Source organism: Schistocerca nitens, chromosome 3 (genome assembly GCF_023898315.1).
Source record: "Schistocerca nitens isolate TAMUIC-IGC-003100 chromosome 3, iqSchNite1.1, whole genome shotgun sequence".
NCBI lineage: Eukaryota > Metazoa > Arthropoda > Insecta > Orthoptera > Acrididae > Schistocerca > Schistocerca nitens.
Window position 1 is genome coordinate 116,732,721 of NC_064616.1, and position 26,018 is coordinate 116,758,738.

The window sequence follows — 26,018 nt, forward strand, 5'->3', positions numbered from 1 at the left end:
GATACTGTCTCGTGTGCCTGAAGCGATACGCCACTAGTTGTGTATCTTAAGAGAAACATCGATACTTTTGAAAGGGGTTTCTAGAAGTTGCTGGTTTGATTCTGCTGGTGACGAATCATTGGCTACCTCAAGAGCGTCATAGAGATTCCTGCCAGTTCTTCACGCAAATACACATTTTTTAGATACTCTTTCCAGTCTGCCTGATAGCTACGCCACTAGTTGTGTATCTTAAGAGTCATTGTAACTTTTGCCAGGGGTTTCTTGAAGTTGCTGATGTGATTATGCTGGTGACGAGGCATTGGCTACCCTATGAGTGTCGTAGTGATTCCTGCTAGTTGCTCACCCAAATACACATTTTTTTGATACTTTGGCCAGTCTGCCTCAAGTGACACCCCACTAGCTGTGTATCTTATGAGAAGCTTCGTTACCTTTGCAAGCGGTTTCCTGAAGTTGGTGATGGGATTATGTTTGTGACGAGGCATTGGCTACCTTAAGAGAGTCATAGTGCTTCCTGCCAGTTGCTCACCCAAATACACATTTTGAGATACTGTGGCCAGTCTGCCTGAAGCGATACGCCACTAGTTGTGTATCTTAAGAGAAACATCGTTACTCTTGCCAGCGGTTTCTTGACTTTGAAGCTGTGATTATACTGGTGACGAGATATTGGCAACCCTAAGAGAGTCACAGTGTTTCGTGCCAGTTGCTCACCCAAATACACATTTTTTAGATACTGTTTCGTGTGCCGAAGCGATACGCCACTAGTTGTGTATCTTAAGAGAAACATCGTTACTTTTGAAAGGGGTTTGTAGAAGTTGCTAATTTGATTCTGCTGGTGACGAATCATTGGCTACCTCAAGAGCGTCATAGAGATTCCTGCCAGTTCTTCACGCAAATACACATTTTTTAGATACTCATTCCAGTCTGCCTGATAGCTACGCCACTAGTTGTGTATCTTAAGAGTCATTGTATCTTTTGCCAGGGGTTTCTTGAAGTTGCTGATGTGATTATGCTGGTGACGAGGCATTGGCTACCCTATGAGTGTCATAGTGATTCCTGCTAGTTGCTCACCCAAATACACATTTTTTTGATACTTTGGCCAGTCTGCCTCAAGTGACACCCCAATAGCTGTCTATCTTATGAGAAGGTTCGTTACCTTTGCAAGCGGTTTCTTGAAGTTGGTGATGGGATTATGTTGGTGACGAGGCATTGGATACCTTAAGAGAGTCATAGTGCTTCCTGCCAGTTGCTCACCCAAATACACATTTTGAGATACTGTGGCCTGTCTGCCTGAAGCGATACGCCACTAGTTGTGTATCTTAAGAGAAACATCGTTACTCTTGCCAGCGGTTTCTTGACTTTGAAGCTGTGATTATACTGGTGACGAGATATTGGCTACCCTAAGAGAGTCACAGTGTTTCGTGCCAGTTGCTTACCCAAATAAACATTTTTTAGATACTGTTTCCAGTGTGCCTGAAGCGATACGCCACTAGTTGTGTATCTTAAGAGAAACATCGTTACTTGTGAAAGGGGTTTCTAGAAGTTGCTGATTTGATTCTGCTGGTGACGAATCATTGGCTACCTCAAGAGAGTCATAGAGATTCCTGCCAGTTCTTCGTCCAAATACACATTTTTTAGATACTCTTTCCAGTCTGCCTGATAGCTACGCCACTAGTTGTGTATCTTAAGAGTCATTGTAACTTTTGCCAGGGGTTTCTTGAAGTTGCTGATGTGATTATGCTGGTGACGAGGCATTGGCTGCCCTATGAGTGTCATAGTGATTCCTGCTAGTTGCTCACCCAAATACAAATTTTTTTGATACTTTGGCCAGTCTGCCTCAAGTGACACCCCACTAGCTGTGTATCTTATGAGAAGCTTCGTTACCTTTGCAAGCGGTTTCCTGAAGTTGGTGATGGGATTCAGTTGGTGACGAGGCATTGGCTACCTTAAGAGAGTCATAGTGCTTCCTGCCAGTTGCTCACCCAAATACACATTTTGAGATACTGTGGCCAGTCTGCCTGAAGCGATACGCCACTAGTTGCGTATCTTAAGAGAAACATCGTTACTCTTGCCAGCGGTTTCTTGACTTTGAAGCTGTGATTATACTGGTGACGAGATATTCGCTACCCTAAGTGAGTCACAGTGTTTCGTGCCAGTTGCTCACCCAAATACACATTTTTTAGATACTGTCTCGTGTGCCTGTAGCGATACGCCACTAGTTGTGTATCTTAAGAGAAACATCGATACTTTTGAAAGGGGTTTCTAGAAGTTGCTGGTTTGATTCTGCTGGTGACGAATCATTGGCTACCTCAAGAGCGTCATAGAGATTCCTGCCAGTTCTTCACGCAAATACACATTTTTTAGATACTCTTTCCGGTCTGCCTGATAGCTACGCCACTAGTTGTGTACCTTAAGAGTCATTGTAACTTTTGCCAGGGGTTTCTTGAAGTTGCTGATGTGATTATGCTGGTGACGAGGCATTGGCTACCCTATGAGTGTCATAGTGATTCCTGCTAGTTGCTCACCCAAATACACATTTTTTTGATACTTTGGCCAGTCTGCCTCAAGTGACACCCCACTAGCTGTGTATCTTATGAGAAGCTTCGTTACCTTTGCAAGCGGTTTCCTGAAGTTGGTGATGGGATTATGTTGGTGAGGAGGCATTGGCTACCTTAAGAGAGTCATAGTGCTTCCTGCCAGTTGCTCACCCAAATACACATTTTGAGATACTGTGGCCAGTCTGCCTGAAGCGATACGCCACTAGTTGTGTATCTTAAGAGAAACATCGTTACTCTTGCTAGCGGTTTCTTGACTTTGAAGCTGTGATTATACTGGTGACGAGATATTGGCTACCCTAAGAGAGTCACAGTGTTTCGTGCCAGTTGCTCACCCAAATACACATTTTTTAGATATTGTTTCGTGTGCCTGAAGCGATACGCCACTAGTTGTGTATCTTAAGAGAACCATCGTTACTTTTGAAAGGGGTTTCTAGAAGTTGCTGATTTGATTCTGCTGGTGACGAATCATTGGCTACCTCAAGAGCGTCATAGAGATTCCTGCCAGTTCTTCACGCAAATACACATTTTTTAGATACTCTTTCCAGTCTGCCTGATAGCTACGCCACTAGTTGTGTATGTTAAGAGTCATTGTAACTTTTGCCAGGGGTTTCTTGAAGTTGCTGATGTGATTATGCTGGTGACGAGGCATTGGCTGCCCTATGAGTGTCATAGTGATTCCTGCTAGTTGCTCACCCAAATACACATTTTTTTGATACTTTGGCCAGTCTGCCTCAAGTGACACCCCACTAGCTGTGTATCTTATGAGAAGCTTCGTTACCTTTGCAAGCGGTTTCCTGAAGTTGGTGATGGGATTATGTTGGTGAGGAGGCATTGGCTACCTTAAGAGAGTCATAGTGCTTCCTGCCAGTTGCTCACCCAAATACACATTTTGAGATACTGTGGCCAGTCTGCCTGAAGCGATACGCCACTAGTTGTGTATCTTAAGAGAAACATCGTTACTCTTGCCAGCGGTTTCTTGACTTTGAAGCTGTGATTATACTGGTGACGAGATATTGGCTACCCTAAGAGAGTCACAGTGTTTCGTGCCAGTTGCTCACCCAAATACACATTTTTTAGATACTGTTTCGTGTGCCTGAAGCGATACGCCACTAGTTGTGTATCCTAAGAGCAACATCGTTACTTTTGAAAGGGGTTTGTAGAAGTTGCTAATTTGATTCTGCTGGTGACGAATCATTGGCTACCTCAAGAGCGTCATAGAGATTCCTGCCAGTTCTTCACGCAAATACACATTTTTTAGATACTCATTCCAGTCTGCCTGATAGCTACGCCACTAGTTGTGTATCTTAAGAGTCATTGTATCTTTTGCCAGGGGTTTCTTGAAGTTGCTGATGTGATTATGCTGGTAACGAGAATTGGCTACCCTATGAGTGTCATAGTGATTCCTGCTAGTTGCTCACCCAAATACACATTTTTTTGATACTTTGGCCAGTCTGCCTCAAGTGACACCCCAATAGCTGTCTATCTTATGAGAAGGTTCGTTACCTTTGCAAGCGGTTTCTTGAAGTTGGTGATGGGATTATGTTGGTGACGAGGCATTGGATACCTTAAGAGAGTCATAGTGCTTCCTGCCAGTTGCTCACCCAAATACAAATTTTTGGATACTGTAGCTAGTCTGCCTGAAGCGATATGCCACTAGTTGTGTATCTTAAGAGAAACATCGTTACTCTTGTCAGCAGTTTCTTGACTTTGAAGATGTGATTATACTGGTGACGAGATATTGGCTACCCTAAGAGAGTCACAGTGTTTCGTGCCAGTTGCTCAGCCAAATACACATTTTTAGATACTGCTTCCAGTGTGCCTGAAGCGATACGCCACTAGTTGTGTATCTTAAGAGAAACATCGTTACTTTTGCCAGGGGTTTCTAGAAGTTGCTGATTTGATTCTGCTGGTGACGAATCATTGGCTACCTCAAGAGAGTCATAGAGATTCCTGCCAGTTCTTCGTCCAAATACACATTTTTTAGATACTCTTTCCAGTCTGCCTGATAGCTACGCCACTAGTTGTGTATCTTAAGAGTCATTGTAACTTTTGCCAGGGGTTTCTTGAAGTTGCTGATGTGATTATGCTGGTGACGAGGCATTGGCTGCCCTATGAGTGTCATAGTGATTCCTGCTAGTTGCTCACCCAAATACACATTTTTTTGATACTTTGGCCAGTCTGCCTCAAGTGACACCCCACTAGCTGTGTATCTTATGAGAAGCTTCGTTACCTTTGCAAGCGGTTTCCTGAAGTTGGTGATGGGATTCAGTTGGTGACGAGGCATTGGCTACCTTAAGAGAATCATAGTGCTTCCTGCCAGTTGCTCACCCAAATACACATTTTGAGATACTGTGGCCAGTCTGCCTGAAGCGATACGCCACTAGTTGCGTATCTTAAGAGAAACATCGTTACTCTTGCCAGCGGTTTCTTGACTTTGAAGCTGTGATTATACTGGTGACGAGATATTCGCTACCCTAAGAGAGTCACAGTGTTTCGTGCCAGTTGCTCACCCAAATACACATTTTTTAGATACTGTCTCGTGTGCCTGTAGCGATACGCCACTAGTTGTGTATCTTAAGAGAAACATCGATACTTTTGAAAGGGGTTTCTAGAAGTTGCTGGTTTGATTCTGCTGGTGACGAATCATTGGCTACCTCAAGAGCGTCATAGAGATTCCTGCCAGTTCTTCACGCAAATACACATTTTTTAGATACTCTTTCCAGTCTGCCTGATAGCTACGCCACTAGTTGTGTATCTTAAGAGTCATTGTAACTTTTGCCAGGGGTTTCTTGAAGTTGCTGATGTGATTATGCTGGTGACGAGGCATTGGCTACCCTATGAGTGTCATAGTGATTCCTGCTAGTTGCTCACCCAAATACACATTTTTTTGATACTTTGGCCAGTCTGCCTCAAGTGACACCCCACTAGCTGTGTATCTTATGAGAAGCTTCGTTACCTTTGCAAGCGGTTTCCTGAAGTTGGTGATGGGATTATGTTGGTGAGGAGGCATTGGCTACCTTAAGAGAGTCATAGTGCTTCCTGCCAGTTGCTCACCCAAATACGCATCCCCCTGCGGGTTCGGGGGTAAGAATAGGCCCGCGGTATTCCTGCCTGTCGTAAGAGGCGACTAAAAGGAGTCTCAAATGTTTCGGCCTTATGTGATGGTCCCCTCTCGGGTTTGACCTCCATCTTTCTAAATTATTCCGAAGAGCGAGCCAATTGGGGAAGGGCGCCTTACGTGGTGCACTGTATCCGTCGTGCACTTAGACCTTTAGCCGGCTTTCTCGTCGTTGCAATGGTGTCCCGCTCGTTTTCGATCTCTTGGGCGATTACCACGCTGCACTCTGCAGTGTTTCTTTTATCTGCGACGACGACTTTGGTCAGTTTTGCACCTAAGATCCAGCACGGTAGCCAGTCCGTTGTGGTGGGGCCGCCATGTACCCTCTTGGTTGTAGCCCCCTGACAACACAGGGATCGCTCTACTGATGCCTGCGCCGTTGACTCCCCACGTATGCCAAGGAGTAGATGCCCATCTCCTTGGGGCATCAGGACTCCCGGCAATGGCCGTCCTGCCAGGTGGCTATTGCTGCGGCTGGGTGGCGCCCGTGGGGAGGGCCCTTGGTCGGAGTAGGTGGCATCAGGGCGGATGACCCGCAATGAAGCGTGGTACATCGTCTCTCGCTGGTGGGCCTCCACCAGCAGTCTCTAAGCGATCGAGGTCTAACCTCAACGGGAAGAAATTTGATCCGAGATCGTTTCCCTCCCTCGCTACTCCATGGGAGGAACGTCTTGCTACAACAGGCAGTGGAGAATATTCACCCCGGTACCTCGTGTGTCCACGGGTTGATGGAGAATCGTTTATGTCGACAAAGCCCCAGTTTTTGTGGAGCATTTAGAGGACAAGTTCGGGGAGGTGGAGGGCTTGTCCAAGATGCGCTCTGGTTCTGTGCTCATCAAAACGGCATCCTCTGCCCAGTCACGGAGGTTGCTCAATTGTGACAAGTTGGGGGATGTTTCAGTTAGCATCACGCCGCATAAGAGTCTCAACATGGTCCAGGGTATTATATTCCACAGGGATCTTCTTCTGCAGTCCGACGATGAATTACGCGCCAACCTCGAACGACGAGGTGTTCACTTCGTCCGGCGCGTCCATCGGGGTCCGAGGGATAATCAGGTAGCCACCGGTGCCTTCATCTTGGCCTTTGAGGGTGATGTTTTACCCGAAAAGGTTAAGGTGATGGTTTACCGTTGTGATGTGAAGCCATATATCCCTCCTCCGATGCGGTGTTTTAAATGCTGGAAGTTCGGGCACATGTCATCTCGGTGTACTTCCAGCATCACGTGTCGGGATTGTGGACGTCCTTCGCATCCTGATACTCCATGTGCCCCGCCTCCTATCTGTGTTAACTGCGGAGAACACCATTCCCCCTGCTCGCCGGACTGTAGGATCTTCCAGAAAGAACGGAAGATAATGGAATATAAAACCCTGGACCGCCTGACGTACTCTGAGGCTCGGCGGAAATATGAGAGACTCCATCCTGTGCCAATGAAGTCAACGTACGCCGCTGCTGCTACGACGGTTCTTCCATCTCCTGTGTCGTCCCATACGGTTGGTTCTGTGATTGGTCAGCATCCAAAACCCCCCTTGCTTGTGGGGGGCACTTCACACCCTGTTGCTCCTGCTCCATCTCCTCCAGGAGCAACACCCTCAAAACCATCGGGGACATCAGCTCCCCCTTCCCAGCCGGAGAAGCGTAAGACTTCTTCGGCTACTCTCGCCAGGAAGGGATCCCTTGGGGACCTCCCTTCGCAAGTCCCGACCAGTGGAAAAGCTGACGCCCGCAAGGGCTTGAAACAACCGCCAGTCCCTGGTCGTCGGGCCTCGCGGTCGTCGTCTGTCCCTGAGACTGACCCAGTGAAGCCCATGAAGCCTGAACCACCGACGGCACAGCGCGACAAGCTGAAAAAGAAGAAAGTCCCCAAGACCAACGATGTTGCAGTGGCACCCATCCCACCGCTTCCTACAAGCTCTGCCTCTGACGACGAGGTGGAGATTCTTGCGTCCGCTGAGGACCTCGCTCTTGCCGGCCCCTCGGACGCAATGGATGGCATTTGCATGGGTGCTCCATCGGAGGCAGCAGGTGACCCTGCGGCGTAATCTGCCTTCCCAGTCCCGTCACGCCTTTCCCAGCCATGGACAACACCATCCTCCAGTGGAACTGCAGCGGTTTCTTCCACCATCTAGCTGAGCTCCGCCAACTTATCAGCCTTCACCCTTTCTTTTGCATTGCTCTCCAGGAAACTTGGTTTCCAGCAATGCGAACCCCCGCCCTCCGTGGCTATCGGGGTTATTTTAAGAACCGAGCAGCTTATGAAAGGGTGTCTGGTGGCGTCTGCATATATGTCCTTCACACTCTGCACAGCGAGTCTGTCCCTCTCCAGACGCCTTTAGAGGCTGTCGCTGTACGCGTGTGGACGCCACAGGCTGTTACCGTCTGCAGTCTTTACATTCCACCGGATGGTAATGTCTCGCAGCATGTCCTGGCTGCACTGGTCGCCCAGTTGCCGCCACCTTTCTTGCTATTGGGCGACTTAAACGCCCATAACCCTCTGTGGGGTGGGTCAGTGGCCACAGGTCGAGGCGCCATCATTGAGCATTTATTGTCGCAGCTCGATCTCTCGCTGTTAAATGATGGTGCCTTCACACACTTCAGTGTGGCGCATGGCACCTACTCCGCCATTGACCTTTCAATCTGTAGCCCTAGCCTCTTACCGTCTGTCCAATGGAGTGTGCATGACGACCTGTGTGGTAGTGACCACTTTCCGATCTTTCTGTCACTACCACAGCGTCACTCTTCTGGGCGCCCTAGCAGATGGGCTATGAATAAGGCTGACTGGGACTTGTTCTCCTCCACTGCCGCTATTGAGCCACTCTCTACTGATGACATTGATGCGGTGGTTACATCGGTCACCACCGGCATCGTTACTGCCGCCGAATCTGCCATTCCCCGTTCTTCTGGGTCCCCTCGGCGGGGGACTGTGCCTTGGTGGTCGCCTGAGATCGCTGAAGCGATTAAAGATCGCCGGCTGGCGCTCCAGCGTCACAGGCGACATCCCTCCATAGACCACCTTATCGCCTTCAAACGGCTGCGTGCGCGGGCCCGCCTCCTTATCCGCCAAGGCAAGAAGGAGTGCTGGGAGCGGTATGTGTCCTCCATTGGCCTCCATGTCACTCCATCGCAGGTCTGGGCCAAGATTCGACGCGTCTACGGCTATCGGCCACCTGTCAGCGTCCCTGCGCTCTCACTGAATGGAGCAGTTTGTACTGACTCCGACGTCATTGCACATCGCCTAGCAGAGCATTTTGCTATGAGTTCCGCTTCTGCGAATTACCCCCAGGCCTTCCGCTCCATTAAAGAGCGGATGGAACGTCGGAGCCTTTCGTTTCGCACCAACCACCCAGAATCTTACAATGCTCCATTTAGAGAGTGGGAATTTCGCAGTGCCCTAGCTGCTTGCCCTGATACCGCTCCTGGGCCAGATGGCATCCACTGTCAGATGCTGAAACACCTTTCAGTGGACTGCCAGCGGCGCCTTCTCGAACTTTACAACCGTCTTTGGATCGAGGGGGAGTTTCCGTCGCAATGGCGGGAAGGCATTGTCATCCCCGTTTTGAAACCTGGAAAGAACCCTCTGGAGGTAGACAGCTACCGTCCCATTAGCCTCACCAACGTTCTTTGCAAGTTGCTTGAACGGATGGTGAGCCGGCGCTTGAATTGGGTACTGGAGTCTCGGGGCCTTCTGGCTCCGTCCCAGGGTGGGTTCCGTAAAGGCCGCACCGCCACCGACAATCTGGTGAGCCTGGAGTCGGCCATCCGTACTGCCTTTGCCCGCCGTCAGCACCTGGTCGCTGTCTTTTTCGACATGCGGAAGGCGTACGATACGACATGGCGTCATCACATCCTTTCTACGCTTCATGGGTGGGGTCTTCGGGGTCCTCTGCCGATTTTTATCCGCAATTTTCTGTCGTGTCGTACCTCCCGCGTGCAAGTCGCGGCCTCGTATAGTTCCTCCCACGTTCAGGAGAACGGTGTGCCACAGGGTTCTGTTTTAAGTGTCTGTCTGTTTTTAATAGCCATTAACGGGCTTGCTGCGGCCGTGGGAAATTCTGTCTCCGCTTCCCTGTATGCTGACGACTTTTGCCTTTATTACAGCTCTACTGGCATTGCAGCTGTTGAACGTCAGCTACAGGGCGCTATCCGTAAGGCGCAGTCTTGGGCTGTAGCGCATGGGTTTCAGTTTTCGGCAGCCAAGACCCGCGTTATGCATTTCTGCCGGCGCCGGACAGTCCATCCTGAGCCGCAGCTTTATCTTGCCGACGAACTCCTTGCAGTGGTTGAGACCCACAGGTTTTTGGGGGTCGTTTTTGATGCTCGGCTGACTTGGCTGCCTCATATTCGGCAGCTCAAACAGGCGTGTTGGCGGCATCTCAATGCACTGCGATGTTTGAGCCACACCCGCTGGGGCGCCGACCGCTCTACCCTGTTACGGCTCTACCAGGCGTTAATCCAGTCCCGCCTGGATTATGGGTGCCTGGCTTATGGCTCAGCATCCCCGTCTGCGTTGCGGGTGCTGGACCCAATTCTCCACAGCGGGGTACGCCTTGCCACTGGTGCTTTCCGCACCAGCCCTGTGGACAGCTTACTAGTGGAGGCAGGTGTCCCTCCACTGCGGTACCGACGCCAACGTTTGCTGGCCGCTTATGCTGCCCATGTTCTCAGCTCGCCCGGGCATCCTAACTATCGTCTCTTGTTCCCACGATCGGTCGTCCGTCTGCCAGAACGTCGGCCCCGCTCTGGTTGTACAATAGCGGTCCGCGTCAAAGGGCTTCAGTCTGGGCTTCAGGTTTTCACTGTTCCACCTCCTTTCCGGGCTACTTTGCATACACCCCCATGGTGTGTTCCTCGCCCTTGCCTTCGGCTCGACTTGGCACAGGGCTCGAAGGACTCGGTCCCTCCAGAGGCCTTCCGCCGCCGCTTTTATTCAATCCTGGCCACGTATTAGGGCTCTGGAATTGTTTACACCGACGGTTCGATGGTTGCTGGTCGTGTTGGGTATGCGCTAACTCTAGGGGACCATTCCGAACAACGTTCCTTGCCGGATGGCTGCAGCGTTTTCACTGCTGAGCTGGTCGCCATCTTTCGTGCCCTAGAGTATATCCGCTCCTGCTCAGGTGAGTCCTTCGTTATCTGTAGCGATTCCCTGAGCAGTTTCCGAGCACTCGACCAGTGTTTTCCTCGTTCCCGTCTGGTGATGGCTATCCATGAGTCCCTGCATACTCTTGCGTGTTGCGGCCGCTCTGTGGTCTTTGTCTGGACCCCCGGTCATGTCGGTATCCCGGGCAATGAACATGCTGACCGCCTGGCGAAGGAGGCCACGAGACAACCGTCTCTGGATGTTGGCCTCCCAGAGACAGATTTGCGGGCAGTCCTCTGCCGAAAAGTTTTTGCGATTTGGGACGCTGAATGGCACGATCGGATCATGCACAATAAACTCCGTGCCATTAAGGAGACGACGACTGTGTGGCGGTCATCCATGCGAGCCAACCGCAGGGACTCAGTCGTCCTTTGTCGGCTCCGCATTGGCCACTCCCGGCTGACACACAGTTATTTACTGCGCCGGGAGGACCCTCCTGTATGTCGCTGCGGGGCGTCTTTGACAGTGTCCCACATTTTGTTGGCTTGCCCCCTTTTAGCTGTGGTCAGGCAGACATTTGCGCTGCCTGATACGCTCCCTGCCCTTTTATCCGATGACCCTGTTATGGCTGGCTTAGTTTTACGTTTTATTCGGGCAGGGGGTTTTTATAGTTTAATCAGAGTGTTTTTAGCGTTGATTCTGGCTTTTAGCCTTTGATTTTAATCTGAGTTTTTAATGTGTTCTTGGTGGTTGGCTTCTCCTCTTTTTTTTCTCTATGGTCGGCCAACCACCGTCACACTCTGTGTGTTTTACTTTGTTTTGTCTGATCTCTGTCGGCGTCTTTTTCGTCCTGTGTCGTCTGACGTCTTTCCTGCTGTTTGTTTTTTATTCTCTTTGGGCGGTTTTAATTTTTTTTCTTTTTTTTTTTTTTTTTTTTTTTTTTGTAAAAAGGGACCGATGACCATCGCAGTCTGGTCCCTTTAATCCCACAAACCAACCAACCAAATACACATTTTGAGATACTGTGACCAGTCTGCCTGAAGCGATACGTCACTAGTTGTGTATCTTAAGAGAAACATCGTTACTCTTGCCAGCGGTTTCTTGACTTTGAAGCTGTGATTATACTGGTGACGAGATATTGGCTACCCTAAGAGAGTCACAGTGTTTCGTGCCAGTTGCTCACCCAAATACACATTTTTTAGATACTGTTTCGTGTGCCTGAAGCGATACGCCACTAGTTGTGTATCTTAAGAGAAACATCGTTACTTTTGAAAGGGGTTTCTAGAAGTTGCTGATTTGATTCTGCTGGTGACGAATCATTGGCTACCTCAAGAGCGTCATAGAGATTCCTGCCAGTTCTTCACGCAAATACACATTTTTTAGATACTCTTTCCAGTCTGCCTGATAGCTACGCCACTAGTTGTGTATGTTGAGAGTCATTGTAACTTTTGCCAGGGGTTTCTTGAAGTTGCTGATGTGATTATGCTGGTGACGAGGCATTGGCTGCCCTATGAGTGTCATAGTGATTCCTGCTAGTTGCTCACCCAAATACACATTTTTTTGATACTTTGGCCAGTCTGCCTCAAGTGACACCCCACTAGCTGTGTATCTTATGAGAAGCTTCGTTACCTTTGCAAGCGGTTTCCTGAAGTTGGTGATGGGATTATGTTGGTGACGAGGCATTGGCTACCTTAAGAGAGTCATAGTGCTTCCTGCCAGTCGCTCACCCAAATACACATTTTGAGATACTGTGGCCAGTCTGCCTGAAGCGATACGCCACTAGTTGTGTATCTTAAGAGAAACATCGTTACTCTTGCCAGCGGTTTCTTGACTTTGAAGCTGTGATTATACTGGTGACGAGATATTGGCTACCCTAAGAGAGTCACAGTGTTTCGTGCCAGTTGCTCACCCAAATACACATTTTTTAGATACTGTCTCGTGTGCCTGAAGCGATACGCCACTAGTTGTGTATCTTAAGAGAAACATCGATACTTTTGAAAGGGGTTTCTAGAAGTTGCTGGTTTGATTCTGCTGGTGACGAATCATTGGCTACCTCAAGAGCGTCATAGAGATTCCTGCCAGTTCTTCACGCAAATACACATTTTTTAGATACTCTTTCCAGTCTGCCTGATAGCTACGCCACTAGTTGTGTATCTTAAGAGTCATTGTAACTTTTGCCAGGGGTTTCTTGAAGTTGCTGATGTGATTATGCTGGTGACGAGGCATTGGCTACCCTATGAGTGTCATAGTGATTCCTGCTAGTTGCTCACCCAAATACACATTTTTTTGATACTTTGGCCAGTCTGCCTCAAGTGACACCCCACTAGCTGTGTATCTTATGAGAAGCTTCGTTACCTTTGCAAGCGGTTTCCTGAAGTTGGTGATGGGATTATGTTGGTGACGAGGCATTGGCTACCTTAAGAGAGTCATAGTGCTTCCTGCCAGTTGCTCACCCAAATACACATTTTGAGATACTGTGGCCAGTCTGCCTGAAGCGATACGCCACTAGTTGTGTATCTTAAGAGAAACATCGTTACTCTTGCCAGCGGTTTCTTGACTTTGAAGCTGTGATTATACTGGTGACGAGATATTGGCTACCCTAAGAGAGTCACAGTGTTTCGTGCCAGTTGCTCACCCTAATACACATTTTTTAGATACTGTTTCGTGTGCCTGAAGCGATACGCCACTAGTTGTGTATCTTAAGAGAGACATCGTTACTTTTGAAAGGGGTTTCTAGAAGTTGCTGATTTGATTCTGCTGGTGACGAATCATTGGCTACCTCAAGAGCGTCATAGAGATTCCTGCCAGTTCTTCACGCAAATACACATTTTTTAGATACTCTTTCCAGTCTGCCTGATAGCTACGCCACTAGTTGTGTATGTTAAGAGTCATTGTAACTTTTGCCAGGGGTTTCTTGAAGTTGCTGATGTGATTATGCTGGTGACGAGGCATTGGCTACCCTATGAGTGTCATAGTGATTCCTGCTAGTTGCTCACCCAAATACACATTTTTTTGATACTTTGGCCAGTCTGCCTCAAGTGACACCCCACTAGCTGTGTATCTTATGAGAAGCTTTGTTACCTTTGCAAGCGGTTTCCTGAAGTTGGTGATGGGATTATGTTGGTGACGAGGCATTGGTTACATTAAGAAAGTCATAGTGCTTCCTGCCAGTTGCTCACCCAAATACACATTTTGAGATACTGTGGCCAGTCTGCCTGAAGCGATACGCCACTAGTTGTGTATCTTAAGGGAAACATCGTTACTCTTGCCAGCGGTTTCTTGACTTTGAAGCTGCGATTATACTGGTGACGAGATATTGGCTACCCTAAGAGAGTCACAGTGTTTCGTGCCAGTTGCTCACCCAAATACACATTTTTTAGATACTGTTTCCAGTGTGCCTGAAGCGATACGCCACTAGTTGTGTATCTTAAGAGAAACATCGTTACTTTTGAAAGGGGTTTCTAGAAGTTGCTGATTTGATTCTGCTGGTGACGAATCATTGGCTACCTCAAGAGAGTCATAGAGATTCCTGCCAGTTCTTCACCCAAATACACATTTTTTAGATACTCTTTCCAGTCTGCCTGATAGCTACGCCACTAGTTGTGTATGTTGAGAGTCATTGTAACTTTTGCCAGGGGTTTCTTGAAGTTGCTGATGTGATTATGCTGGTGACGAGGCATTGGTTGCCCTATGAGTGTCATAGTGATTCCTGCTAGTTGCTCACCCAAATACACATTTTTTTGTACTTTGGCCAGTCTGCCTCAAGTGACACCCCACTAGCTGTGTATCTTATGAGAAGCTTCGTTACCTTTGCAAGCGGTTTCCAGAAGTTGGTAATGGGATTATGTTGGTGACTAGGTATTGGCTACCTTAAGAGAGTCATAGTGCTTCCTGCCAGTTGCTCACCCAAATACACATTTTGAGATACTGTGGCCAGTCTGCCTGAAGCGATACGCCACTAGTTGTGTATCTTAAGAGAAACATCGTTACTCTTGCCAGCGGTTTCTTGACTTTGAAGCTGTGATTATACTGGTGACGAGATATTGGCTACCCTAAGAGAGTCACAGTGTTTCGTGCCAGTTGCTCACCCAAATACACATTTTTTAGATACTGTTTCGTGTGCCTGAAGCGATACGCCACTAGTTGTGTATCCTAAGAGAAACATCGTTACTTTTGAAAGGGGTTTGTAGAAGTTGCTAATTTGATTCTGCTGGTGACGAATCATTGGCTACCTCAAGAGCGTCATAGAGATTCCTGCCAGTTCTTCACGCAAATACACATTTTTTAGATACTCATTCCAGTCTGCCTGATAGCTACGCCACTAGTTGTGTATCTTAAGAGTCATTGTATCTTTTGCCAGGGGTTTCTTGAAGTTGCTGATGTGATTATGCTGGTGACGAGGCATTGGCTACCCTATGAGTGTCATAGTGATTCCTGCTAGTTGCTCACCCAAATACACATTTTTTTGATACTTTGGCCAGTCTGCCTCAAGTGACACCCCAATAGCTGTCTATCTTATGAGAAGGTTCGTTACCTTTGCAAGCGGTTTCTTGAAGTTGGTGATGGGATTATGTTGGTGACGAGGCATTGGATACCTTAAGAGAGTCATAGTGCTTCCTGCCAGTTGCTCACCCAAATACACATTTTGAGATACTGTGGCCAGTCTGCCTGAAGCGATACGCCACTAGTTGTGTATCTTAAGAGAAACATCGTTACTCTTGCCAGCGGTTTCTTGACTTTGAAGCTGTGATTATACTGGTGACGAGATATTGGCTACCCTAAGAGAGTCACAGTGTTTCGTGCCAGTTGCTTACCCAAATAAACATTTTTTAGATACTGTTTCCAGTGTGCCTGAAGCGATACGCCACTAGTTGTGTATCTTAAGAGAAACATCGTTACTTTTGAAAGGGGTTTCTAGAAGTTGCTGATTTGATTCTGCTGGTGACGAATCATTGGCTACCTCAAGAGAGTCATAGAGATTCCTGCCAGTTCTTCGTCCAAATACACATTTTTTAGATACTCTTTCCAGTCTGCCTGATAGCTACGCCACTAGTTGTGTATCTTAAGAGTCATAGTAACTTTTGCCAGGGGTTTCTTGAAGTTGCTGATGTGATTATGCTGGTGACGAGGCATTGGCTGCCCTATGAGTGTCATAGTGATTCCTGCTAGTTGCTCACCCAAATACACATTTTTTTGATACTTTGGCCAGTCTGCCTCAAGTGACACCCCACTAGCTGTGTATCTTATGAGAAGCTTCGTTACCTTTGCAAGCGGTTTCCTGAAGTTGGTGATGGGATTCAGTTGGTGACGAGGCATTGGCTACCTTAAGAGAATCATAGTGCTTCCTGCCAGTTGCTCACCCAAATACACATTTTGAGATACTGTGACCAGTCTGCCTGAAGCGATACGTCACTAGTTGTGTATCTTAAGAGAAACATCGTTACTCTTGCCAGCGGTTTCTTGACTTTGAAGCTGTGATTATACTGGTGACGAGATATTGGCTACCCTAAGAGAGTCACAGTGTTTCGTGCCAGTTGCTCACCCAAATACACATTTTTTAGATACTGTTTCGTGTGCCTGAAGCGATACGCCACTAGTTGTGTATCTTAAGAGAAACATCGTTACTTTTGAAAGGGGTTTCTAGAAGTTGCTGATTTGATTCTGCTGGTGACGAATCATTGGCTACCTCAAGAGCGTCATAGAGATTCCTGCCAGTTCTTCACCCAAATACACATTTTTTAGATACTCTTTCCAGTCTGCCTGATAGCTACGCCACTAGTTGTGTATGTTGAGAGTCATTGTAACTTTTGCTAGGGGTTTCTTGAAGTTGCTGATGTGATTATGCTGGTGACGAGGCATTGGCTGCCCTATGAGTGTCATAGTGATTCCTGCTAGTTGCTCACCCAAATACACATTTTTTTGATACTTTGGCCAGTCTGCCTCAAGTGACACCCCACTAGCTGTGTATCTTATGAGAAGCTTCGTTACCTTTGCAAGCGGTTTCCTGAAGTTGGTGATGGGATTATGTTGGTGACGAGGCATTGGCTACCTTCAGAGAGTCATAGTGCTTCCTGCCAGTTGCTCACCCAAATACACATTTTGAGATACTGTGGCCAGTCTGCCTGAAGCGATACGCCACTAGTTGTGTATCTTAAGAGAAACATCGTTACTCTTGCCAGCGGTTTCTTGACTTTGAAGCTGTGATTATACTGGTGACGAGATATTGGCTACCCTAAGAGAGTCACAGTGTTTCGTGCCAGTTGCTCACCCAAATACACATTTTTTAGATACTGTTTCGTGTGCCTGAAGCGATACGCCACTAGTTGTGTATCTTAAGAGAAACATCGTTACTTTTGAAAGGGGTTTCTAGAAGTTGCTAATTTGATTCTGCTGGTGACGAATCATTGGCTACCTCAAGAGCGTCATAGAGATTCCTGCCAGTTCTTCACGCAAATACACATTTTTTGGATACTCATTCCAGTCTGCCTGATAGCTACGCCACTAGTTGTGTATCTTAAGAATCATTGTAACTTTTGCCAGGGGTTTCTTGAAGTTGCTGATGTGATTATGCTGGTGACGAGGCATTGGCTACCCTATGAGTGTCATAGTGATTCCTGCTAGTTGCTCACCCAAATACACATTTTTTTGATACTTTGGCCAGTCTGCCTCAAGTGACACCCCACTAGCTGTGTATCTTATGAGAAGCTTCGTTACCTTTGCAAGCGGTTTCCTGAAGTTGGTGATGGGATTCAGTTGGTGACGAGGCATTGGCTACCTTAAGAGAGTCATAGTGCTTCCTGAAAGTTGCTCACCCAAATACACATTTTGAGATACTGTGGCCAGTCTGCCTGAAGCGATACGCCACTAGTTGCGTATCTTAAGAGAAACATCGTTACTCTTGCCAGCGGTTTCTTGACTTTGAAGCTGTGATTATACTGGTGACGAGATATTCGCTACCCTAAGAGAGTCACAGTGTTTCGTGCCAGTTGCTCACCCAAATACACATTTTTTAGATACTGTCTCGTGTGCCTGAAGCGATACGCCACTAGTTGTGTATCTTAAGAGAAACATCGATACTTTTGAAAGGGGTTTCTAGAAGTTGCTGGTTTGGTTCTGCTGGTGACGAATCATTGGCTACCTCAAGAGCGTCATAGAGATTCCTGCCAGTTCTTCACGCAAATACACATTTTTTAGATACTCTTTCCAGTCTGCCTGATAGCTACGCCACTAGTTGTGTATCTTAAGAGTCATTGTAACTTTTGCCAGGGGTTTCTTGAAGTTGCTGATGTGATTATGCTGGTGACGAGGCATTGGCTACCCTATGAGTGTCATAGTGATTCCTGCTAGTTGCTCACCCAAATACACATTTTTTTGATACTTTGGCCAGTCTGCCTCAAGTGACACCCCACTAGCTGTGTATCTTATGAGAAGCTTCGTTACCTTTGCAAGCGGTTTCCTGAAGTTGGTGATGGGATTATGTTGGTGACGAGGCATTGGCTACCTTCAGAGAGTCATAGTGCTTCCTGCCAGTTGCTCACCCAAATACACATTTTGAGATACTGTGGCCAGTCTGCCTGAAGCGATACGCCACTAGTTGTGTATCTTAAGAGAAACATCGTTACTCTTGCCAGCGGTTTCTTGACTTTGAAGCTGTGATTATACTGGTGACGAGATATTGGCTACCCTAAGAGAGTCACAGTGTTTCGTGCCAGTTGCTCACCCAAATACACATTTTTTAGATACTGTTTCGTGTGCCTGAAGCGATACGCCACTAGTTGTGTATCTTAAGAGAAACATCGTTACTTTTGAAAGGGGTTTCTAGAAGTTGCTAATTTGATTCTGCTGGTGACGAATCATTGGCTACCTCAAGAGCGTCATAGAGATTCCTGCCAGTTCTTCACGCAAATACACATTTTTTGGATACTCATTCCAGTCTGCCTGATAGCTACGCCACTAGTTGTGTATCTTAAGAATCATTGTAACTTTTGCCAGGGGTTTCTTGAAGTTGCTGATGTGATTATGCTGGTGACGAGGCATTGGTTACCCTATGAGTGTCATAGTGATTCCTGCTAGTTGCTCACCCAAATACACATTTTTTTGATACTTTGGCCAGTCTGCCTCAAGTGACACCCCACTAGCTGTGTATCTTATGAGAAGCTTCGTTACCTTTGCAAGCGGTTTCCTGAAGTTGGTGATGGGATTCAGTTGGTGACGAGGCATTGGCTACCTTAAGAGAGTCATAGTGCTTCCTGCCAGTTGCTCACCCAAATACACATTTTGAGATACTGTGGCCAGTCTGCCTGAAGCGATACGCCACTAGTTGCGTATCTTAAGAGAAACATCGTTACTCTTGCCAGCGGTTTCTTGACTTTGAAGCTGTGATTATACTGGTGACGAGATATTCGCTACCCTAAGAGAGTCACAGTGTTTCGTGCCAGTTGCTCACCCAAATACACATTTTTTAGATACTGTCTCGTGTGCCTGAAGCGATACGCCACTAGTTGTGTATCTTAAGAGAAACATCGATACTTTTGAAAGGGGTTTCTAGAAGTTGCTGGTTTGATTCTGCTGGTGACGAATCATTGGCTACCTCAAGAGCGTCATAGAGATTCCTGCCAGTTCTTCACGCAAATACACATTTTTTAGATACTCTTTCCAGTCTGCCTGATAGCTACGCCACTAGTTGTGTATCTTAAGAGTCATTGTAACTTTTGCCAGGGGTTTCTTGAAGTTGCTGATGTGATTATGCTGGTGACGAGGCATTGGCTACCCTATGAGTGTCATAGTGATTCCTGCTAGTTGCTCACCCAAATACACATTTTTTTGATACTTTGGCCAGTCTGCCTCAAGTGACACCCCACTAGCTGTGTATCTTATGAGAAGCTTCGTTACCTTTGCAAGCGGTTTCCTGAAGTTGGTGATGGGATTATGTTGGTGACGAGGCATTGGCTACCTTAAGAGAGTCATAGTGCTTCCTGCCAGTTGCTCACCCAAATACACATTTTGAGATACTGTGGCCAGTCTGCCTGAAGCGATACGCCACTAGTTGTGTATCTTAAGAGAAACATCGTTACTCTTGCCAGCGGTTTCTTGACTTTGAAGCTGTGATTATACTGGTGACGAGATATTGGCTACCCTAAGAGAGTCACAGTGTTTCGTGCCAGTTTCTCACCCTAATACACATTTTTTAGATACTGTTTCGTGTGCCTGAAGCGATACGCCACTAGTTGTGTATCTTAAGAGAAACATCGTTACTTTTGAAAGGGGTTTCTAGAAGTTGCTGATTTGATTCTGCTGGTGAGGAATCATTGGCTACCTCAAGAGCGTCATAGAGATTCCTGCCAGTTCTTCACGCAAATACACATTTTTTAGATACTCTTTCCAGTCTGCCTGATAGCTACGCCACTAGTTGTGTATGTTAAGAGTCATTGTAACTTTTGCCAGGGGTTTCTTGAAGTTGCTGATGTGATTATGCTGGTGACGAGGCATTGGCTACCCTATGAGTGTCATAGTGATTCCTGGTAGTTGCTCACCCAAATACACATTTTTTTGATACTTTGGCCAGTCTGCCTCAAGTGACACCCCACTAGCTGTGTATCTTATGAGAAGCTTCGTTACCTTTGCAAGCGGTTTCTTGAAGTTGGTGATGGGATTATGTTGGTGACGAGGCATTGGCTACCTTAAGAGAGTCATAGTGCTTCCTGCCAGTTGCTCACCCAAATACACATTTTGAGATACTGTGGCCAGTCTGCCTGAAGCGATACGCCACTAGTTGTGTATCTTAAGGGAAACATCGTTACTCTTGCCAGCGGTTTCTTGACTTTGAAGCTGCGATTATACTGGTGACGAGATATTGGCTACCCTAAGAGAGTCACAGTTTTTCGTGCCAGTTGCTCACCCAAATACACATTTTTTAGATACTGTTTCCAGTGTGCCTGAAGCGATGCGCCACTAGTTGTGTATCTTAAGAGAAACATCGTTACTTTTGAAAGGGGTTTCTAGAAGTTGCTGATTTGATTCTGCTGGTGACGAATCATTGGCTACCTCAAGAGAGTCATAGAGATTCCTGCCAGTTCTTCACCCAAATACACATTTTTTAGATACTCTTTCCAGTCTGCCTGATAGCTACGCCACTAGTTGTGTATCTTAAGCGTCATTGTAACTTTTGCCAGGGGTTTCTTGAAGTTGATGATGTGATTATGCTGGTGACGAGGCATTGGTTGCCCTATGAGTGTCATAGTGATTCCTGCTAGTTGCTCACCCAAATACACATTTTTTTGTACTTTGGCCAGTCTGCCTCAAGTGACACCCCACTAGCTGTGTATCTTATGAGAAGCTTCGTTACCTTTGCAAGCGGTTTCCAGAAGTTGGTAATGGGATTATGTTGGTGACTAGGTATTGGCTACCTTAAGAGAGTCATAGTGCTTCCTGAAAGTTGCTCACCCAAATACACATTTTGAGATACTGTGGCCAGTCTGCCTGAAGCGATACGCCACTAGTTGCGTATCTTAAGAGAAACATCGTTACTCTTGCCAGCGGTTTCTTGACTTTGAAGCTGTGATTATACTGGTGACGAGATATTCGCTACCCTAAGAGAGTCACAGTGTTTCGTGCCAGTTGCTCACCCAAATACACATTTTTTAGATACTGTCTCGTGTGCCTGAAGCGATACGCCACTAGTTGTGTATCTTAAGAGAAACATCGATACTTTTGAAAGGGGTTTCTAGAAGTTGCTGGTTTGGTTCTGCTGGTGACGAATCATTGGCTACCTCAAGAGCGTCATAGAGATTCCTGCCAGTTCTTCACGCAAATACACATTTTTTAGATACTCTTTCCAGTCTGCCTGATAGCTACGCCACTAGTTGTGTATCTTAAGAGTCATTGTAACTTTTGCCAGGGGTTTCTTGAAGTTGCTGATGTGATTATGCTGGTGACGAGGCATTGGCTACCCTATGAGTGTCATAGTGATTCCTGCTAGTTGCTCACCCAAATACACATATTTTTGATACTTTGGCCAGTCTGCCTCAAGTGACACCCCACTAGCTGTGTATCTTATGAGAAGCTTCGTTACCTTTGCAAGCGGTTTCCTGAAGTTGGTGATGGGATTATGTTGGTGACGAGGCATTGGCTACCTTCAGAGAGTCATAGTGCTTCCTGCCAGTTGCTCACCCAAATACACATTTTGAGATACTGTGGCCAGTCTGCCTGAAGCGATACGCCACTAGTTGTGTATCTTAAGAGAAACATCGTTACTCTTGACAGCGGTTTCTTGACTTTGAAGCTGTGATTATACTGGTGACGAGATATTGGCTACCCTAAGAGAGTCACAGTGTTTCGTGCCAGTTGCTCACCCAAATACACATTTTTTAGATACTGTTTCGTGTGCCTGAAGCGATACGCCACTAGTTGTGTATCTTAAGAGAAACATCGTTACTTTTGAAAGGGGTTTCTAGAAGTTGCTAATTTGATTCTGCTGGTGACGAATCATTGGCTACCTCAAGAGCGTCATAGAGATTCCTGCCAGTTCTTCACGCAAATACACATTTTTTGGATACTCATTCCAGTCTGCCTGATAGCTACGCCACTAGTTGTGTATCTTAAGAATCATTGTAACTTTTGCCAGGGGTTTCTTGAAGTTGCTGATGTGATTATGCTGGTGACGAGGCATTGGCTACCCTATGAGTGTCATAGTGATTCCTGCTAGTTGCTCACCCAAATACACATTTTTTTGATACTTTGGCCAGTCTGCCTCAAGTGACACCCCACTAGCTGTGTATCTTATGAGAAGCTTCGTTACCTTTGCAAGCGGTTTCCTGAAGTTGGTGATGGGATTCAGTTGGTGACGAGGCATTGGCTACCTTAAGAGAGTCATAGTGCTTCCTGCCAGTTGCTCACCCAAATACACATTTTGAGATACTGTGGCCAGTCTGCCTGAAGCGATACGCCACTAGTTGCGTATCTTAAGAGAAACATCGTTACTCTTGCCAGCGGTTTCTTGACTTTGAAGCTGTGATTATACTGGTGACGAGATATTCGCTACCCTAAGAGAGTCACAGTGTTTCGTGCCAGTTGCTCACCCAAATACACATTTTTTAGATACTGTTTCGTGTGCCTGAAGCGATACGCCACTAGTTGTGTATCTTAAGAGAAACATCGATACTTTTGAAAGGGGTTTCTAGAAGTTGCTGGTTTGATTCTGCTGGTGACGAATCATTGGCTACCTCAAGAGCGTCATAGAGATTCCTGCCAGTTCTTCACGCAAATACACATTTTTTAGATACTCTTTCCAGTCTGCCTGATAGCTACGCCACTAGTTGTGTATCTTAAGAGTCATTGTAACTTTTGCCAGGGGTTTCTTGAAGTTGCTGATGTGATTATGCTGGTGACGAGGCATTGGCTACCCTATGAGTGTCATAGTGATTCCTGCTAGTTGCTCACCCAAATACACATTTTTTTGATACTTTGGCCAGTCTGCCTCAAGTGACACCCCACTAGCTGTGTATCTTATGAGAAGCTTCGTTACCTTTGCAAGCGGTTTCCTGAAGTTGGTGATGGGATTATGTTGGTGACGAGGCATTGGCTACCTTAAGAGAGTCATAGTGCTTCCTGCCAGTTGCTCACCCAAATACACATTTTGAGATACTGTGGCCAGTCTGCCTGAAGCGATACGCCACTAGTTGTGTATCTTAAGAGAAACATCGTTACTCTTGCCAGCGGTTTCTTGACTTTGAAGCTGTGATTATACTGGTGACGAGATATTGGCTACCCTAAGAGAGTCACAGTGTTTCGTGCCAGTTTCTCACCCTAATACACATTTTTTAGATACTGTTTCGTGTGCCTGAAGCGATACGCCACTAGTTGTGTATCTTAAGAGAAACATCGTTACTTTTGAAAGGGGTTTCTAGAAGTTGCTGATTTGATTCTGCTGGTGAGGAATCATTGGCTACCTCAAGAGCGTCATAGAGATTCCTGCCAGTTCTTCACGCAAATACACATTTTTTAGATACTCTTTCCAGTCTGCCTGATAGCTACGCCACTAGTTGTGTATGTTAAGAGTCATTGTAACTTTTGCCAGGGGTTTCTTGAAGTTGCTGATGTGATTATGCTGGTGACGAGGCATTGGCTACCCTATGAGTGTCATAGTGATTCCTGCTAGTTGCTCACCCAAATACACATTTTTTTGATACTTTGGCCAGTCTGCCTCAAGTGACACCCCACTAGCTGTGTATCTTATGAGAAGCTTCGTTACCTTTGCAAGCGGTTTCTTGAAGTTGGTGATGCGATTATGTTGGTGACGAGGCATTGGCTACCTTAAGAGAGTCATAGTGCTTCCTGCCAGTTGCTCACCCAAATACACATTTTGAGATACTGTGGCCAGTCTGCCTGAAGCGATACGCCACTAGTTGTGTATCTTAAGGGAAACATCGTTACTCTTGCCAGCGGTTTCTTGACTTTGAAGCTGCGATTATACTGGTGACGAGATATTGGCTACCCTAAGAGAGTCACAGTGTTTCGTGCCAGTTGCTCACCCAAATACACATTTTTTAGATACTGTTTCCAGTGTGCCTGAAGCGATACGCCACTAGTTGTGTATCTTAAGAGAAACATCGTTACTTTTGAAAGGGGTTTCTAGAAGTTGCTGATTTGATTCTGCTGGTGACGAATCATTGGCTACCTCAAGAGAGTCATAGAGATTCCTGCCAGTTCTTCACCCAAATACACATTTTTTAGATACTCTTTCCAGTCTGCCTGATAGCTACGCCACTAGTTGTGTATCTTAAGCGTCATTGTAACTTTTGCCAGGGGTTTCTTGAAGTTGATGATGTGATTATGCTGGCGACGAGGCATTGGTTGCCCTATGAGTGTCATAGTGATTCCTGCTAGTTGCTCACCCAAATACACATTTTTTTGTACTTTGGCCAGTCTGCCTCAAGTGACACCCCACTAGCTGTGTATCTTATGAGAAGCTTCGTTACCTTTGCAAGCGGTTTCCAGAAGTTGGTAATGGGATTATGTTGGTGACTAGGTATTGGCTACCTTAAGAGAGTCATAGTGCTTCCTGCCAGTTGCTCACCCAAATACACATTTTGAGATACTGTGGCCAGTCTGCCTGAAGCGATACGCCACTAGTTGTGTATCTTAAGAGAAACATCGTTACTCTTGCCAGCGGTTTCTTGACTTTGAAGCTGTGATTATACTGGTACGAGATATTGGCTACCCTAAGAGAGTCACAGTGTTTCCTGCCAGTTGCTCATCCAAATACACATTTTTTAGATACTCTTTCCAGTCTGCCTGATAGCTACGCCACTAGTTGTGTATCTTAAGAGTCATTGTAACTTTTGCCAGGGGTTTCTTGAAGTTGCTGATGTGCTTATTCTGGTGACGAGGCATTGGCTACCCTACGAGTGTCATAGTGATTCCTGCTAGTTGCTCACCCAAATACACATTTTTTTGATACTTTGGCCAGTCTGCCTCAAGTGACACCCCACTAGCTGTGTATCTTATGAGAAGCTTCGTTACCTTTGCAAGCGGTTTCCTGAAGTTGGTGATGGGATTATGTTGGTGACGAGGCATTGGCTACCTTAAGAGAGTCATAGTGCTTCCTGCCAGTTGCTCACCCAAATACACATTTTGAGATACAGTGGCCAGTCTGCCTGAAGCGATACGCCACTAGTTGTGTATCTTAAGAGAAACATCGTTACTCTTGCCAGCGGTTTCTTGACTTTGAAGCTGTGATTATACTGGTGACGAGATATTGGCTACCCTAAGAGAGTCACAGTGTTTCGTGCCAGTTGCTCACTCAAATACACATTTTTTAGATACTGTTTCCAGTGTGCCTGAAGCGATTCGCCACTAGTTGTGTATCTTAAGAGAAACATCGTTACTTTTGAAAGGGGTTTCTAGAAGTTGCTGATTTGATTCTGCTGGTGACGAAGCATTGGCTACCTCAAGAGAGTCATAGAGATTCCTGCCAGTTCTTCACCCAAATTCACATTTTTTAGATACTCTTTCCAGTCTGCCTGATAGCTACGCCACTAGTTGTGTATCTTAAGAGTCATTGTAACTTTTGCCAGGGGTTTCTTGAAGTTGCTGATGTGATTATGCTGGTGACGAGGCATTGGCTACCCTATGAGTGTCATAGTGATTCCTGCTAGTTGCTCACCCAAATACACATTTTTTTGATACTTTGGCCAGTCTGCCTCAAGTGACACCCCACTAGCTGTGTATCTTATGAGAAGCTTCGTTATCTAAGCAAGCGGTTTCCTG